An 18,925-nucleotide genomic window follows, 5' to 3' on the forward strand; every position below is an offset into this window, starting at 1 on the left:
TAGGTGCCAGTTTGGTTTATTGAAATGAATGTTTCTCACTTGGTGGAGTCTTATGCTGGCTCTGGCAAAGGTAAAAGGTAGACAGAGCCTTGGTTCCATTCGAACGATGAGGGTTGAGTATCTCGCTCAAGGACACAAAGACATAACTGCGGTGATCCGTTTGAGAGTCAAACCCATGGTTTCCTGATTGTGAGCCCTTTGGATTAACCACTTTGCCACTGATCTTCTGATATCAACGAGAATATTGACGTTAGTGGTTTGTCATGAAAGCGCAGTAGGGGAGGGTTGGGGACACCGGAGGAAAGATCAGAGGTTCGAGCATTGGGATCGTATTCAGAAGCTTATGGGTTCAACTCTTGAGATGATCAATGCTTTTTTCCACTTGCAACTTGAGGCTGTCCCCTACCGCGCCATCCCCAGTATCCCCTCTAATTATGGTCACCAGACTCACAGTCTGGTGACCATATCGATATCACTCATGTTCTGGTGTCTTTCTTTCTTTCTGTTCACATTTTACAAACATTATTGCGAGTGTTCTCCAAAACAGCTAAATAAACCAAATCTATCACCCCTATACCACCAAACACAATCCCATCTAGTGTACGCGTCGCAAAAGACTTTTCAAAATTCGGATCATTTCGATGACTTTGAAGCGTTTTTATGCTCCGATTTTCTGATTTGTTTGAAAATCTCCTAAGCGAATCTGGTGACGTCACCTAACACGAGTTCGATTCGATGACATCACTTAATCCCGAGTTCAATCCGAGTGCTGGCATTCTCATTTAAAACAGTTAACTCGGCTTATACTAACTCGGCTTACTCGGTTCACGCATGCGCATTTGAAGCCACGGGCAGACCATTGATAGATTGGTTCCCGATCGACTGACGAGGGCGTATGAGACTCCCTGTAGTCCTAGTAGTCCTTATATCAATGTGTTTGGTCGCCTGACGCTTGTAACGAGTAGTGTTTTTGGGTTTCTAACGTTAGTGCATTTCTATAGTATAGGCCTAGTACATGCCCACCAATGCCGATTGACGTCAGACCTCTAGGCTCTGGCCGCTGGCTGCATTGGGTACGGGGTGAGTTTTGATCAATCAATCATGCTGTCTGCCAGCCGTAGGCTAATACCGGAAGATGTTGGCTAGAACACCGACCATCCGGCGAAGTAATTACAAAAATGGAAAAAAGTGCAGGAATCGTTTTTGCCTGGGTGAGAAACCTTCGTAAAAATTATATACTTTCGATTGTCGGATGATCTTTTTCCGGACATAGTCATTTCTCCGGTCTCGTCATAACCCCATCCCCCTCTACGCATATGGATACCATAATCAGGCATCACTGCTTCCTCCACAATCCTGGGGCCCATCAAATTTGCCGGTAAGCAAATTTCTCAGTCTAGTTTCCTTTCACCCTCTGATTTCACAAGCCTGAAGCCACCACGTAGAAACCCAGAATTGCTCCATCCTTCTTCTCCTGGAGCACTCCCTCTACACTTGGAAGTGTTATTCTCCAGGGAGTATTCCTCCTCCAAGGCAGAATGAGCGTGTAATGTGCCACGACGGTAAAGTTTCTGCAACATCTTTTTCTGGAGCGTTCCCTCTACACTTGGAGGTGTTATTATCAAGGGAGTATTCCTCCTCCAAGGCAGAATGAGCGTGTTATGTGTCACTACGGTAACCACCAATGTGACTCCGCCTCGGCCAGAGGCAGAGTCTACCCGCGCAAGCCACTCATGTTTCTCACTTGGTGGTGTAATTTGCTTGCACTAGCGTAAAACACCAGATGTACAAGGAACCTCAGTTTCATTCGAAGGACTGTGAAGAGCTAGGTACTTCAATTCCTAGGGGCCACTTCGGTAAAAAAAACAATCCTGGTTTCTCCCAGGAATCGAACCTCGGCGTTATTGTGTGGTAGCCAGCAGTGTTATCTACTTGGCAATGAAGGTCCTCTGTTCCATCCAAATAAGATATAAGCCCTAGGGTCACGGGAAGCAAAATACCCCATCCAAGTAGGTCAGGGTAGAAGAGCAGAGAGGACAGGGTAGGAAAGCAGTGAGGACATGGACAGGAAGTAGGGTGAACTGGGTAGGAATGCAGGGGAACTGGGTAGGAAAGCAGGTAGGACAGGGGAGTAAACCAGGTAGGACAGGGGAGGAGAGCAGGGAGGACAGAGTGGAAAATCAGGGAGAACAGGGTAGGAAAGCAGGGAGGACAGAGTAGGAAAGCAGGGAGGACATGGACAGAAAGCAGGGTTAACTGCGTAGCGAATCCAATCTCGGTAAACCCTACGCCTATACTGTTAAGACACTACTATATGCTCATATGTAGTGCGAAGTCTAGTGAATGAGTGAGATTGTATCGAGTCGTGAGAGGTGCTAGTAGTAGGTATATTGTCCCTTTCAACGCCCGAAATACGAGGCCCAAAGTCCGAGGGTCCCGGGGCGTTGAAAGGTGCATCATTGACGCCCGCGACAAATGCCCTCCCGTGATATTGTGCTTGAAGAATTTTTTCCGCGCTTCGTGTAAGCGCTCAAAAATTCGGCGCTATCCGTCTGCGCTGTCTACGGGAGTGCATTCGTCGCGTAGCAGAGTACAAGCAGCCCGATGCCGCAACGAGCACAGATTAATGTGTACTCTTATTCGCGCTCCTCCTGAGGTTTTACGGGCTGCTGTCAAAAGCCGAGCGGAGCGAAGAATGTGGATCAATTAGGGTCTCCACCATCGAGGAAATCTGTTCGGGGCAAATAGCCTACTGAAGCATTCTGTTGCTATAACTGGGATGTTATCAGTCTCTAGGCAATCTTTGTCATTGACTATGCATAGAGACTGCTCATCCTAGCTAAAATTATGACGCGAATTGCCTCGACTCGTCGCCACATTTTAGGGGTGCCGTCTCCTCAATGTCCGTTTAGCTCCAAAGCAACGAGGTCTGTACATGTCCTTTTCGTCTCGCATGGTGGTCGGGTTCGTATAGCGCGGGAAGAGCAGGACAGGACAACTCTCCGATCCACCATCGGGAAAGTCTGTTCGGGGCAAATAGCCTACTGAAGCATTCTGTTGCTATAACTAGGATGTTATCAGTGTCTAGGCAATCCTTGTCATTGACTCTGCATAGAGACTGCTCATCCTAGCTAAAATTATGACGCGAATTGCCTCGACTCGTCGCCACATTTTAGGGGTCCCGTCTCCTCAATGTCCGTTTAGCTCCCAAGCAATGAGGTCTGTCCTCTTCGTCTCGCATGGTGGCCGGGTTCGTATAGCGCGGGAAGAGAAGGACAGGACAACTCTCTTGCGCCACCCTTTTCCTGATGGAAGGGTGGATATTTTGACATGCACATGAAGAAAGAATAACTCATATACGACGTATTTGTGATATGAAAAAACACTTTTATTTCTGTTGTCTTTTCACATCGTTTTGTTAGATTTTTCTTCATGCATAACATTTTTATATGCTTAAAGACCCAGGCGCGTCCGACCTCGTGACAAAAATGCAGTTTTAGACATGCTTATGCATTTTTATTCTGTTTCCCTGATTGGGTTTTTGATGACGACAACACATGTACATTGTATGTGTGCCCGGGCTGAGAGTTTGCTTAACTCACTATATAGAGGAATACATCTTATTCTTAATGCTCTTGGTCTACGTACATGTTCACCGCTCGAGTATGCGCGTTTTATTTTTATAAACGCCCTATAGAATGTTTAATATATTCCGATTCTAAAATCAACACTCAATGGAAGATGCCTGCCGTACATGGCGCATTTTGCTATGTTTTTCGGGAGAAGCTCACCCGTCATGAAAATAGTTGTCTCAAGTTGGCTATGCTTATAATATAAAGTTGGTCGGCATTTTCCATTGATCTTTGTTATACAAGAGTATACCTTTCTTATGAAGGTCTATAAGAGTATACAATGGCCTGTATATATTTGCATTCAATATTTTTGTGTTAAATAAGCACCATCATAATGAAACTGATGATGAAGCTACTGTTATTCTGAGTCTAGAATGCAGCAATGAAGGATGTCTGAAGAGGCGTTGCTTTTTCCTAATACGCTCCGATGTTTTGCGGGAACAATCTCCCGATTATGGCAAGCCAAAGCGGAATTTATTCAAGACTTTAGAATTACCATTCAAGAAGTTAAATATAAGTTCAAGAAGGAAATATATGTTCAAGACTAAAATATGTTCAACCTTGAATCAAATGTTTTCAACATTGAATAAAATATGTTCAACCTTGAATAAAATATGTCCAACCTTGAACAAAATATATTCAACCTTGAACAAAATATATTCAAGACTCACGTGACCATATTCAAGACGCACGTGACCACAAAATTGATGACGTAGTTGCTCATGTTTTGATGCTTTACGGACTTTCCCGAACCCACGTCCGGACTTTCCCGAACCCATGGTACTTGTGTTGCGTTTCGGAGCTCGAATTGTTCGCAAGAGGTTTTGACACATGGTTGTACACGTACCTAGCCGCCTACACCTGACATGTACTGTAATCCTACACATCATGACATGGATGCCGAGTGAATGTCAGAGTCGATACATGTTTCACAGACATATCAGGCAAATTATAGGTTCAAAATGCGCAATGCCTCTCACCTTTCATTCTTAATCTTAAGGCCGACACCACTGTATCGGATTCTCGTTGTCTTTTGACATGTTTGAGTGTTTAGGCTATACAGGCAATCAATCATGTCGTGAAACAGAACGCATCAGAAGTACCACAGATTCTACGCTCTACGTCATCAATTTTGTGGTCACGTGCGTCTTGAATATGGTCACATGAGTCTTGAATATATTTTGTTCAAGGTTGAATATATTTTGTTCAAGGTTGGACATATTTTATTCAAGGTTGAACATATTTTATTCAAGGTTGAACATATTTTATTCAAGGTTGAAAACATTTGATTCAAGGTTGAACATATTTTAGTCTTGAACATATATTTCCTTCTTGAACTTATATTTAACTTCTTGAATGGTAATTCTAAAGTCTTGAATAAATTCCGCTTTGGCTTGCCATACCCGATCTTTAGCGTGACAATTTTAGCGTCTGATCGACTGCATCCTTCACAACAGCAAAGGTAAGAAACATTTCATTTTCTTCATCGGTCTTACTCTTTTGACATTTACATAAGTTGCATAGTAAGCAATGAAACCTATATCGGGGTTTCAGATGAGCTCTAAATAAACCGTTAAAAACCACACGCGTGCAACTATCTAATTCGTTAATAATTTATTTTTTTAGGAAATTGCTAATCAGTTCGTCAAAAAAAAAAAAAATTACTCAATTTAAAAATCTATACTTGCTCGCGTATGGTCTTTACATGCATTCAGCCAACAAGTTCTACAAATAACAAGCCTATCGGCGTCTAATTCACAATGTGGTTTGTGAGGAGTGTCATAGTCGTCAACAGTGTAGCTTACGTATTTCGAAGACCAGTGGAATTGGCGGCGTCAAATTATTAGTGAAATTTATAATTTACAAATTACAAATTACAAATCGTTTATTGAAACCGTGTAAAAAGTTACATTTTACATAAGATGAAAGTACAATGACCATAAGCATGATGAACTAAATAACTGGTGTGACATTGTTGTGGATTTGGTGGTGTGCAGCTGGAGGAGTGGACAATGTCACAACCAGGGTTCCTACATTATGTACAGTGGAACCTCCGTTAGTAGACACCTCTCTATTAAAGACAACCTTTCCAATAAGGACACTGGTTTTGGTCCCAAATTGGTTGTTTCCATTCAATTTTGACTTCTCTAATCAGTCTTTGGGTGTTCCGAATGCTTGACACATTTCGAACATGTTTTGGTTGGAAACAACCCTACAGTCTTACACTTATGGCTGAATGAATGACAGTGCATTTTCGTGTAAGCTCGGTGACGAAATGCTGCGACACTATTCGTCACCAACATGCTTGATGGGTGGTGCCATCTGCACAAAGGACGATGAATTAAATAACTGATGTGACATTGTCGCTGCATTTGCAGGTGTCCACATCGAGGAGTAGATGATGTCACTACATGTACCAGGGTTTGTACTTTCATATACAGTGGACCTACTTTTTGTGGACACCTTTCTATTGAGGACAACCTCTTTAATAAGGACAGTAGTTTTTGGTTCCAAATTGGTTGTTTCCATTCAACTCGACTTCTCAGTTTAGGACACCTCTCTGTTAAAACAGCACTTTTCAGTCCCTGGGGCATTTCTGGAAACTTCATGCTATAGAGCAATTGGTTCAGCTAAGTGACAAGAACAGTACTATAAGACGGTTTTAAAAAGTTGAAAATTATTTATTTAAATGACATATGAATGGTTCAGCAGTAATTGGCAGTGTGCATTATGTAATGAAATATGATTTACATAATATAACATTTTTGTGACAAATAGTACAGATGATGGATAAATCGATACAGTGGATAGCTGTTAGAATATGCAATACATGCAATAGCATTTGTTTTTATTGAGATTTTGCGAGAACCAAGTGGTATTTTGACAAGATAATAGAAAGCCAATAACACTACAAGAACATGACTTCAATACATTGACATTGTAGTACTTGACCCGTCAAAACCAGCAAAACCAGGTACATGTCGCACAGAAGATGAGCCTAAATGACACCAGGAGATAATGGAAGAAATTGATGTGCTCATATTTTACAAAAGGCAGACAATAGATAAATGAACAAACAGTCCGTCTCAACCTGCCAAGCTCAGAGCGACATGCGCCTGGTTTTGCTGTGACGGGTCACATATACAAAGTTTACATAAAACAAGATTTGTATGTTTATTTAGGAGGAGTACAAAAGTTGTATATAAAATGCCGACTTCATAATGATTTATAGGACACAAAATTTGACATGACAGCATTTTATAAAATATGAATAATCTATAATGAGAATAGTTTTGTAGCACCAATGATTTGAAAATACTGAATTTATTTATTGCATGAATAGAACACAAAAAACAGGATGATTACATGATTGTCACATGCGTGAAATATATTGTCATGGATGGGCATTGGGAACAAAAAGAATTGCTGTTATCAGCTGCATTGGTAGCGATTGCTTTAGCTGATTTTCAGAAACTGACAGGAATGAGAATGTTGATATAGTGTTGAAAAAATATTTTTATAACATACATTGCATTCAAATAACACTAAGAAGTAGACGAGTACTAATTTCGCACACTTGAAAATATATGGACATTGACTGTCACTGGTAGTGGTAGTAGAGTAATTACATGCCATCAGCAGCACTAATTCAGACAGTTTTCGCTGTGCTTCAGTAACTGACTGGAATGACTAAGTTTGATTGTGCTGAAATGATACATAATAACGTACATTGCATAAACAAAATGATTACAAGATTTGTATTGTCTTGAAATATATGGACAGGGACAGTCACTGGAAGTTTGACATGCCATCAGTTGCACTGCTCCCGACAGTTTTCACTGTGCTTCAGTAACTGACTGGAATGACTAAGTTTGATTGTTCTGTATTTGCCTCCATTTGGATTTTGTGAACAAAAGTTACTAACCTTGTGTAATTGAAGTGTCGAATTCGCCTTGGTCGAAATGATAATACAGTAAATAAATCTATTGAATGTTGCTGAAAAGAAAACATTTACTACGTCAGAAGCCATGTACATGATAACACCACCACCACCATTATCAATATCATCACAAGTCAACTGGGGAATATGTGTGATATTTGTTCAAAACTTGCGTATATGGTATTTGCAGGTCTATTGTATTGTAACATATTTTTCACTTTCAAAATTAACTTTTTTACTAGAAATTATGAATCAATACTAACCGTAAGAAGCGTATGAAATTACAGAAGGCCTTCGTCGAAAAATGTAATGTACTTGTACTCATTCGTGTCATTAAACCTGAAAGCAGCACAGCATAACAGTGAAATTACCGTGACATCAATGGATGTCAAACTAACGTAGTGACGTAAATTTGAATTCGAAGTGCACAATTTCACAATTAAGGTTTTGAACACATTGAGAACTGAAAAACTTCATACAAATGCTTTCACACCAATGATATGATTGTGGCGCTCCTGATGAGGTATCGCCCTCTGCTAAGCAGCTTTGGTCGTAACTAGGGTAAATGTTTTTTTCAAGTGATATGAGCGATGCAATACCTTAGTTACCACCAGCGCCACGTAGCAGTCAATGAAGTTGTGCTGGTACCCCATTAACGTCATTCTTTAAATTTGAAGAAATTAATATTACCTTCATCAAGTACGTAATATTACACCAGGCCTTTGTCGAAAATGTAGATCTCGAAGTCTAACTGTAATGAAAGAAAACATCAATGTGACAATATGGTCTACTATTTATGAGGGGGAGAACGGGTATTTTCGGGACACTGGGATGGGCCTAAAATAACTGTCGGGATTCGGGATAGACACCCTTATTTTAGCGGGATTCGAGACAAGCCGTGTTTTGCGTCACGATTCGGCTAAAATTGCATATGTGGAAACGGGATAAGCCTTTTTTCCTAACGGGACGTCGAGACAGTTCCCCCCCCCCCCCTTCCCCGTTCCCACCCTCATGACATGTAGCATTGATTGTATTATAGGCCTATTGTTACTCACAATCTATTTTTTTGTAATTGATACTGGTAGTATCAATGTGAAATATGCCACACGTTGGGAGCATGCAAGGCCTAGTACAATACACCATCATCACAATCAAATATTTCAATAATACACTGTCAACGAGAGTGAATGTTCAACCATCAATCACGTGCATTGTAGTGTAGCCTACATCCCCCATGACGGCTTGCGCCCCGCTGACACGACGAGCACATGGCTGAGCCAATCCATCGCCTATACACTACTTTACAAAAATCGACACCTACTGAAACTTTCACTAATTATTCTCGGAAATGTACTTTATCGTTACATCAATAAATGCACATTCGAATTTCAAAACTACCACTTATTTTTGCCGTGAAACTGACCTGAGTTATCGAAACACCGTCACTACGAAAAGAGGAAGAAGCAGGTCCGCATTTATCGAAATATTGCTAAATATAAATATAATTGTCAAAATGTCGACCAAATTACCAATTAAATCACAATAAACTTATCAAATGTTCACTCATGCCTTTGGGTGAAAAAATACTGATTTTTCAATCATTCTCAATTTTACAAATCACCAATCACAAAAAGAAATAATGATGCAATTACCCAAAATAGATGAGATTTGACCACTGGTATAATTCCGCCATCTTGGATATCGGCATCGTCACCACCACTTCAAATTCTAAAGTCTTATTCAGGCCTAATATGTGTCACCTGCTGTGGTAAAATGGCTTGTTTTATCAATAAATAACAAAATATGATCTTTGTAAATAAAATCGGAGATCTTCTGGTGTGTTTTTATGTGAATTTATTACGAACTATCAATGCAGCGCAGGGCAGCCATCGTGTTCTCATGCGTAGTGGCGATGCGATAGCCATCCGCGGCACTGCTTTTCAAGATGGTGGCAATTGCCCAGTACTAGAGGCGTTGTAAGGAAAATTGAGAACAGGCCCCTAATGAATGAACTCTCAACGATATCGATATATTTTCGTAATTCCAGCACAACTGTTCAACAATGAACGTCCACCGACAATCCCACTTAACGAATATTAATATCAATTCATATCATGTATCTTAAAACGCTTTTATTTCATTTTAAAAAGAGTTATCGAGTGAACGATGACCTCCTACCGTACCCTCGAAATAAACAGCCAAAATGACCACAAAAACACCTTTTTAGAAAAAAACAGCGATTTTTACGAAATAAATGTCATCAGAGACGAAACTAGACACTAATTTAGCTAGGTATGCACAGTAATAGTACCTGAAGTGATCGATTTCAAGGAGAAAATACACTGAAAACAACTTTTCAGGAACAGAAATAAGATCACATTGTGAATAATATTCATTTTACAAGAAGAGATACACATTATTAATGGATACATGATGCGCTTGTTATATATGCTGTCAGTCTGCCCCATACAATATCTCTTTTAAGCTTTTTGCGATGTGGAAATGGAGGAAACTGGAATCGAACACTGCTTTATGATCAGCGGCAAATGTTTTTGTCACAAAATTGTTCACCATTTCATCGTTTTCGTTCGAACGATTCTTATCAAAACTGTTCACTATATCTCGCATGGTGTGGCTTCTACATTTTTTGAAAATATAGTAAATAACGTGTTGTCCACAAACTGTACTGAGTGGGTTTTGGATCATGCGTGTATTTCGCCTGTAATGTTTTCTTGTGCCTAGAAAATCGTAGAATGTTGATACAGCTGGCAAAAAGCCGTACGGATCATAATATTCGGGTATTTGATTTGGAGAAAAGTAAAAACCAATCCAATGTTTGCCTGGACCGGAAGCGATGTCCGTATTCACAACGTATGCACATGGTTTTCTGTCTCTTGGCTCTAACGGCAGTGTATCAGCCGCGCAAACTTCAACGAAGGTTGTTCGTGTTTCCAAATGTCGTTTGAGAAGACGATCGATTTCCTTATTATTCATTGAAGGTGACTGTGCGATTGTTGTCAATTTCCACAATAGCGTCGAATTCCATATAAACTACAATAGTTATACTCTTATCGGCTGGTTCTTTCAAACGAATGTCAAGACTTATGTTTCCTTCACGTACCAAGTTGAAATTGGAACCGTTTGAATCATCTGCTAACAGGTTGAAGACGTAGAGAGCGTATCCTTTCGGATAATCCTCGTTCGCGTTTATACCTATTCCCTGGTCAGTTCCCCAAACGTTAGTTCCGTGTAATACCGTGAAGTAACCGGGTAGGAACTGATCGTTGCCGTAATCGAGTTTGATCGTTTCAAACGGTACTGGCGTTCGGTTTTGTCGCAACTTAATACTCGACACATTGAAGTGTTGAAAGTTGAACGGGTTCTTGTCCAGCGTTCCGTTGAAAGCGTCGGACTCCACCAATCCTACGACGATTCTTCCCGGTAAACGACCCTGTAACAAGTTATTTTTTCTGACAAATCCGAACGGTTGGCGCCACGTGTATAAAACTTCATTTGAACCGATGTTACGGGATATTTGGCGGGTCCTTGCAAAAGACGTTCCTCATGGCTAAGGCGAACATGTTCGGCAATAGTTTTGATATTGATTTTCAAAATCGCTTCCTCCAAACTAATCGTGTACTCCTGGTTGTTATCCTTGGCCATTAAGACAAAACTGGGGTCTTGTCTCACCAATCTTACCGTCAGTTTTACTTGACTCAGAATTAATTTTTTCTGCGCAAAGAGTTCGTTGTGAATCTGCCCCAGGCATTCTACCGTTTTACTGCCTTTTGTCCACTTAAAGCGAGCATTGGCGCCTTTGTTTGCACTTGTTCCTGTTTTCACGGTATTACCCTGTAGATCGGGGTTCGCTGTGTCCTTGTAATATCCACCAATTTGGAGCTGGTCACTTTTTGCTACCTTCGAGAACGAGAGGGTGGACTCGAGATACGATCGATAGCCGTACATCTGATCGTGCCCCCCTACCTGTCTTCCATTGGCGTAAACCTCAACTTGTTTGAAATAGCTTCCGATAAAATAATTGATGGGAAACACCAGCGATTTATCGGGAAATGGGTCCGCTGTCGTGAGTACTGCACCATCTTTGTCCAGTATCCTGAATTTCAGATACAAAAAGCTGTCTCCCAAATTCAAATATTCGTCTTCGGCGGCGTTGACCCTAAATTCAATTGGACCACCCTTGTCCAGGGAAGTGATAGGATGGAACCCTTTGAATGAACTGTCCTCTATACTCGTCTGTGTGGGCTTAACTTCAAAGAGTTCCAATTCGCTACGTCCGCAATCGCAAGAGTCCGTATCCAATAGCGACATGATAGCTCTTATATTTTAGCTGAAGAAAATGTTGCCTCCCTGTTGTTGTCGTCGGTTTTTACGCGATTTTCTCTTCCTTTTTCCTCCTTGGGACTCCTGGGCCCCCACATGGGTTTTTCCTTGTTTTTTGTGTCTTTTGGCCGTTAAACTCTGCCCAATTTCTTCATCTGTATTATCCGGCGCTAAGATATGACGCTTGATCCCGCCAACAACTTGTTTTTTAACGTTATGTCCGATTTCGTGTAAGCTTTCTTTTCCCCTTTCCTTCAGGGCGGTTTTAATATCTTTTTCACCGGACACCACGTCCGAAAGCGCTTGAGCGCCCGATTTTAAGAGGCTCTTTCCAGCGCTTACGGCTACCTTTTTTATGGGAGGAACCACGACTTTTTTCAGCATCGGAACCACTGTTTTGAATATTGAGCTGAATATGCCTCCGAGTCCATGCCCATGCTGGTATAAACTATCTCCTCGAAAAACGGGAAGCCCAGAACCCGTCTGATAGTGTCTTCGATATGCGTTTAAGTCCGGACGGTAAGGAACCAGCACCATGATGAATTTGTCCTCGAACGATTTTACAGGGTGAATGTTTGTTTCCTGTTTTTAAAAACACGATATTTTCCCCTCACAAAGCCTTTAAGAGCTAGGTGCGTTTTTCCCACTTGGTTATGCGGTCCGATTGTTCTTCTTCTTCGTTTTCTTTATGACTTTTGTCCGGACTAGCTGTTGATTCCAATAGAGGACTCCATGATTTGTTTTGGGACCAATTGGGCACAGTTTGTACAGGCGTTGTTTTTTTACTCCCGAGTATAAGTGCTTTTTCCCTGGTTTTACTCAGACGTGACGAGCGTCGTTGCTTCGGTATTTCTGAATCCTTAAACAATTTTGGTGCACTTGTAGCTTTTTCTTGTGGACTCATGGCAAAAGATAGAGGTATTGGCAAGCCCATAACCGATGTTTCCTTCCTTTGGGCTGCTTTTTTCGCCTTCATCAACGGCGAAAAGACACCCTCTTCTGTGCTGATGCTCTCCTCCAAGGTGCGCCCCGCGAGTGGAGATAACAATTTTGACTTCCTAATAGCGCTCTGAATTGTTGTCAATTTGGAACCGTCCTCATCAGCGACAAGTTTCGGTTTTTTTCTCTCTGATAGTAGTGGGGGTGTGTTGGTAGACGGTCTCTTCATTTCCGGTGTATAGGCTATCCATCCCGGCGGCACTCCGATCTTCAAGAAGGCATCTCTCAATTCGGTGGCCCCCGGCGGGACAACGTAGTTCATGCTCTCCGGCTTCATTAGGAATTCAATGTTTCGTACGATATTTGTATTGGGTAACTTTGTTCCCTCGATTATTAATTCGTAGCTGAACGGATCCCAGTCTATCGTTGAACGGTGACGTCTTACGTAATTTTTCATAATGTCCTTAATAAAGGGGTGGTGTAATTTCAAAGTGGGCGCGATCAGATCGAGTACATTCTTTTCCCGTAATCCGCTACGCGATCGAATAAAGCTTTTGTCTCTCTTCTTCGAGCCTGACTGAAAAGTTTCATTTTTAAATCGACCGGTAGATTGGCATATTTTTTCGCCACTAACAGTCAATCCGATGAAGGCTCCTCCTCCTCCTGCTCCTGTTCATATGCTGCCTCGTTGCTGATAGAGTTAAAGGCTTTCGTCGTTGATGAATCGTAACTGTTAGTCGGTATGTCTGCACCGACCATCGCACAACGACGCTTGTAGACTTCCAACGGAATTAAGATACATTCCTCGAATCCCCCTTTGTCCTGTTGTCCTGAATATCTGGCCATTTTGCTGGCTAAAGTTCTACTTCGAAAACGGAGGAAAGACTTATTTGCCGATTCCACCGATCAAACTGCCAATCGCCGAAACGGCCAGTGGAATCAAGGCGCTCAAGAATCCTCCTTTGATGCCTTCGGTCGCCAGTATGTCTTTGCGTCGCTGCAGGCTTGTTCGTGGGCGAAAGAGCTTCTGTACCATAGAGCTGTGTTTCTGCAATTTCCTGATCTTATCCGCTGAAATGCCGCTCACATTTCTATTACCCACGTTGTGGATGCATTCGAGCAAAGCGTCCATTTGCCCCGCGTTGGCGATTTCCAAGAGTTTTGCTTGATTCTTTTTGCTAGTTTTGCTCAAGAGCGATAAAAAATCGATATGATCGGCGGCAGTGGAATCGCGAGGGAGATTCCTCTGCCTATTATAAGACTGTCTCCTCCCCGTTCCTTTGCGTCTCCCCTTCTGTTTACTCCGAATTAATTGCTCCATGAGGTGTCTATTATTTGGTAGCATCTTAAACTATACTGGCACTGGTAATATATAATTGCACGAAACGATCTCTTTTGACTCAATGTTTATTGTTGTCTTCTCACACACCGCATCCAAACGAAGCCTATCACATTGTTCTTAGCGGTTTTTTTGCCAAATTTGCTTACTATTGTTGTATAATTTTCGTGGTACAAATATTCTTTGATAGTCTCCGAAAAGGTCTGTCCTGAAGCGAATCTCCTCCGGACTATTTTGAGTGCCGTCGACGAAAAGATATCCGTTCGGTTTTGAAGTTGCCTTTTCATAGATTTCCATGAAAAGCCGTTGGTTGGCCGGCATAATCCTGGAGCCGAGATGACGGGCTGTAGATTTATCTAATGGACTATGGAATAGCACGTAAATATGGGCGCAGCGTTGTAGAGTAATGCGTTCCGAGCCTTGGTAGAACATATTTTGCATCAGAATTATCCAGGAAAGTGAATTATGATGACATTTTCTTGTCGCCATATCGGAAATAGCTTTGCTCTTCGAGACATCCTCCATTAAATCGTCGTAGATATGCAATCCGAACTTCTGCTCTCCGTTGTGCTGTTGCGGGTGAATGTAATCGTCCATATTTTCGGGTAGTCCTTGAACTAGCATTATTCGCTTTCTCGTCGTGTCACTTTCAATTTCAGCCACGGTTTTACTTCGCTGCCCATAGAAGAGATATATGTAGTCGAATGGTCTATCAAAGATACGACTGGCATTTTCGATCAAGCGCATAGTAAATTCTGTTTTCCCGCTCAAGGGCGCCCCTTGAATTATGGCCCCAAAGGGCAAAGCAATTCTGCCGTCGAAACTTAGCCTTTCTTCCATCATGATAAAGAGGGCATCTCGTGTAACTGGTTTTTTTAACAGTATACGATGAGATGATGTGGACATCCGTCTCAATAAGTTTCTTTCACAGTCAAATTAATATGAAACGCGAGCATGGCTCTGATGATGATCGAAGATGGCTTGGCAATCTCTCACCGCCTTCAGGCCTCCTTCCTTCGTGTCGATGAGTGACCCCTCCTCTGTTATGTAAGGGAAGTCACTTGTCCTTTGTCCACCCATTCGTCAAAACTCGACGGCCAGCCTCTGTAGTGTACGAAGAATTGGAGCTTTCCCTTGCGTTTCCGGCGTTTTAAAATATCGACGTGATAGGTTTGCTCATCCGTTGGCATCTCAATTTTCTGCATCTGATGTTCATAAAACGAGCCTTTGATCAGTTCTTGCTGTAAGTCATGCAGCTTATAGGTGGGTGGCTCTGTCGCTCTGCGATGTGCGACTACAAAATTCTCTTCTGTCCATTTGGCAGTCGATCCTTTCTCAAACAGGCTGGTGGGAATTCGAGCGATACGAACTACGTCCCCGATTTGGAAACGAAAAATGGCTTTTTTCGGAAATTCCTTTCCGTACAGTTTGTCCCATAAATACTCTTCGTGTTCAATCTTCACATCCTTTGGTTTCATACCGATTACTCTGTGAACGCTTGCATTGTAAGCAGCCAGCAAATCGGGCAGTGCCTCCAACCATCGGTGTGTATTGCGTTGCGTGAACAAACGAAACATTCTGTCTTTCAACGTTCGATTGAATCTCTCCACTAGGGCCGCTTTGGGATGAATGTAGACGGAAAATAGTTTAATCCCACGCTTTTTTAAAAGGCTTTGTACAACACCATTGTAAAACTCACCGCCTTGATCCACTTGAATAAGTCGCGGTTGGCGTTTTAGTCTTCTGAAAATATCCTCCAGGGTCAAAGCTACCTCGCGGCCAGTTTTTGTTTTCAAGGGTGCCGCAAAAGCAAACCGTGAAAATACATCGATTCCGGTCAACAGATATTTATAATTCGAATTGCGAGCGGCTATTTTATCGAGCGAAACTAAGTCTAATTGCCACTGATCATCGATTCCCCTTGCAATAGTCTTTCTGCGCGGGAAACGCCATCTCACCTTTCGATGTAAGGTATAAGTGTCTTGTCCCCTCGACCAATCTTTAACATGATTTCTTGTAATCCAGGGTCGACGTTTTTTCGCTTCCCTATAAAGTCTCTCCAGCGAGGAAAAGGCCGCCGGCAAATTTGCGGGCTCCGTGTAAATTTCCGTCAAGAAAAAATTAATACGATCTTTTTCGTCTTTGTTCGTTTCACCCATTATCACTCTTTTAAATAGTGTAAAAAACTTATCGATGGATCTCTAGTCACTGCTTACGATAATGACCGCCTCATCTTCATTGTTCTCGTTTTCACTACCGCTAGAAGCACTTGTGTCTGCCACGCTGTCCGAATCAGGTTCCGACTAAAAAGGATATGTTTTTTGCGCTCCTTTTTTGCTCCTAGCTTCTTCCTCGGTGTTTCCTCGATCGGGAATACGGGAAAGGCCAAGTAACGCCGCCGCATTTTCGGTTTTGTTAACGTATCCTCGCCAGCTTCGTACATCATGTAGAGTTGCATTAATAGTTTATCGCCGCCTTGGTTCAATTTGACCATGGACATCTTCCGTTTTCTTGTTGGTGTGTTTCTGGCTAGTACTTGCTTTCCCTTAGTTTGATTCTTAGTTCCTTTGGAAGTAGAGGGAATCACTTCGGGGCTGTCTTCGGTCCCATTGGTCTTAATCGTTGGTTTTTTGTTGATTTTTGTCATCTTGTTATCTTTTGTCTCCCAGGTCATCAGTTTTTCCGCAGGGAAAGGCGTTATGCAGGAGCTCTTTGAAGCGCAGGAGCCCGCCTGATCTTGTTGTTTCTTAACGCGGCGTGTTTCTCGTTCTTTTTCCAATTTCTTATGACAAGAATTGCAACGTTCGGCGTCCAACTCGAAGTAACTTTTTTGCGGGTATGGCCGGTGACAGCGTTTGCATTCGCGAAACGATCTCTGCTGACATTTATAACAAAACGGTTTGCCCTCCATTAGAAAGGAGTAAGAAGAGCACCAATTACACCTCTTTTTTACGTGTTCATAATCGGTGTCGGAATTGAAATGTTCCTCATCTGTCTCCGTATGTTTTACTTTCGCTTTACGCTTCCCAACCTGTGGCGTTGCTTTTGCGCTGCTCGGCAGTTCTTTGGACATCTTGTCTTGTAATAGTATTTAAAACTAAGGTGGTCCTGAGTGAGGTTATATCCTGTACAGTTATAGACATCATTTCTCTTCTCACATGCTACTTTTCACTGTTTTTAATAGTGTCCTGTATGAAATCTAGCAGCTCTTTCGGGCTTGCCTTGGCACTCTCCTTTAGGGCAATGTTGCACTCACCCCATGCTCCTGTGCAAATTTCGTGGTTTTTCCATTTGGCCAGGTGCCTTTGGTAAGCGGCTTTCAGGGCTTCTTGATACGAATACGTTACCGGATTTGGTCCGCTGCACTCGAAATCTCGACCACGTATTGCGAGACGTGACATACAGATGTCTGTTGGCGTGTTCACCAAGTAGATACCGTGCATCTGAAGTGCTAGCATTTGCATTGTCTTCTCCGCCTCTGTCATCGCAAAATCGATGAGGAAATCTCTTGAGAAACAGCTTATTCTCCCAAGCTCGAATAAGGTTTCGACGAAGGGGAGGGACGAAAAAAGGCTTCGATCCGTTACGATTATTGTAGTGTTCTTTTCCCTCTTCTCCATCGCTAACTTGTTCAAAAGCTGAGGAACTGTCTCTCGGACGACTCTGTTGAGCGACTGTACAAAATGGATGTGGGCTAGGGGAGCCTCCATCAAGGGATTCTCGTAACACATTTTGAGCGGGTTGTGTCCCTGAAACGAGGTGAACTCGTCCAGGCATTCCCTTATGCTAACAATATTGAAGGGTAGATCGTCGCCGTGGAAGGTAGCCATTTCTTGTATTTGATCTATGATGGTTGTTTTGCCGGCTGCGATTATACCTTCGACCGCGAACATAAAGACATTTTCGGCAGGACGACTCATCCTTATATGAATAATATGCTTAATATATGTTTTTATGAACTATATGTTACAATGCGTGTGCTGGACTATAGAGACAGTCTTTGCTGTACAATGTAAAGTTTTTCTAGTAAATTCTCTTGTCACATGCTACTTATCACAATCTTCAATAGACTCACAAGGGGATGGTGTAGCTTCAAACTCCTTTACAAAATCCTGTGGCTCCGTAGATACACTGTCTTCCCCGTCGAAAAAGTCTTGCTCGTGTTTTCTTTCCACACGAGCGCAGCAAATAAGAGTGCAGTGAACGTCTTCCATGTCACTTTTCACAGACGGGCTAATCGTTTGCGTTGTGTCGCGCCGACTAGTACCGACTCGAAACGAGAGTCCCCTCGCTATGGGGAGATTCCTGCTCTTCGCTCTGTTCGCTTTCACTGCTTTCCTCGTATTTTCTTTTTCTTCCTCTCGTTTGGGGAGCCTTTTTAGCATCGCCGGCCTGAAAAAACTCATCCTCAACATTTTGCTCTTCGTTTTGTCTACAACGAAGCTCTGCTCTCTGCTGTTGCCCCTTTCCTCTTCCATCGCCTTCTCCGTTTTGCTGTTCTGCTTTGAAAACCTTGTAACTGGCCTTCTTCAATTTCTCCACGTTCATAAAAAAATCTGCGATGTCTTCCCCAAGTAAACTGATGCACTTTTGACGATTATTCTTCAAATAGAGGTGAAACCAGGTGTCACCTTTAAATCTCGTCACATCAACGTTGCACCGTTTGCCGACTGCTATGGTGCAGCGTATGTTTTTTGTACTTCTAGTATTCTTTGTCGAACTCATGTTGCGGCG

General features: G+C 42.3%; 1 long non-coding RNA gene across 2 annotated transcripts; it reads right to left on the reverse strand.

Annotated features, from left to right (window-relative positions):
- Nucleotides 1–6,600: 6,600 nt before the first annotated feature.
- On the reverse strand, nucleotides 6,601–9,931 carry LOC135498865 (uncharacterized). 2 transcript variants are annotated; one of them, XR_010449162.1, is made up of 5 exons: nucleotides 9,225–9,931; nucleotides 8,263–8,323; nucleotides 7,836–7,911; nucleotides 7,558–7,628; nucleotides 6,601–7,337 (listed from the first exon to the last, which is right to left on the reverse strand). It is a non-coding gene; the product is annotated as an uncharacterized LOC135498865 (long non-coding RNA). The 2 variants fall into 2 exon arrangements; XR_010449161.1 differs by lacking the exon at nucleotides 9,225–9,931 and adding an exon at nucleotides 8,996–9,040.
- Between the last annotated feature and the right edge of the window lie 8,994 nt (nucleotides 9,932–18,925).

This window comes from Lineus longissimus, chromosome 14 (genome assembly GCF_910592395.1).
Source record: "Lineus longissimus chromosome 14, tnLinLong1.2, whole genome shotgun sequence".
Classification (NCBI taxonomy): Eukaryota; Metazoa; Nemertea; class Pilidiophora; order Heteronemertea; family Lineidae; genus Lineus; species Lineus longissimus.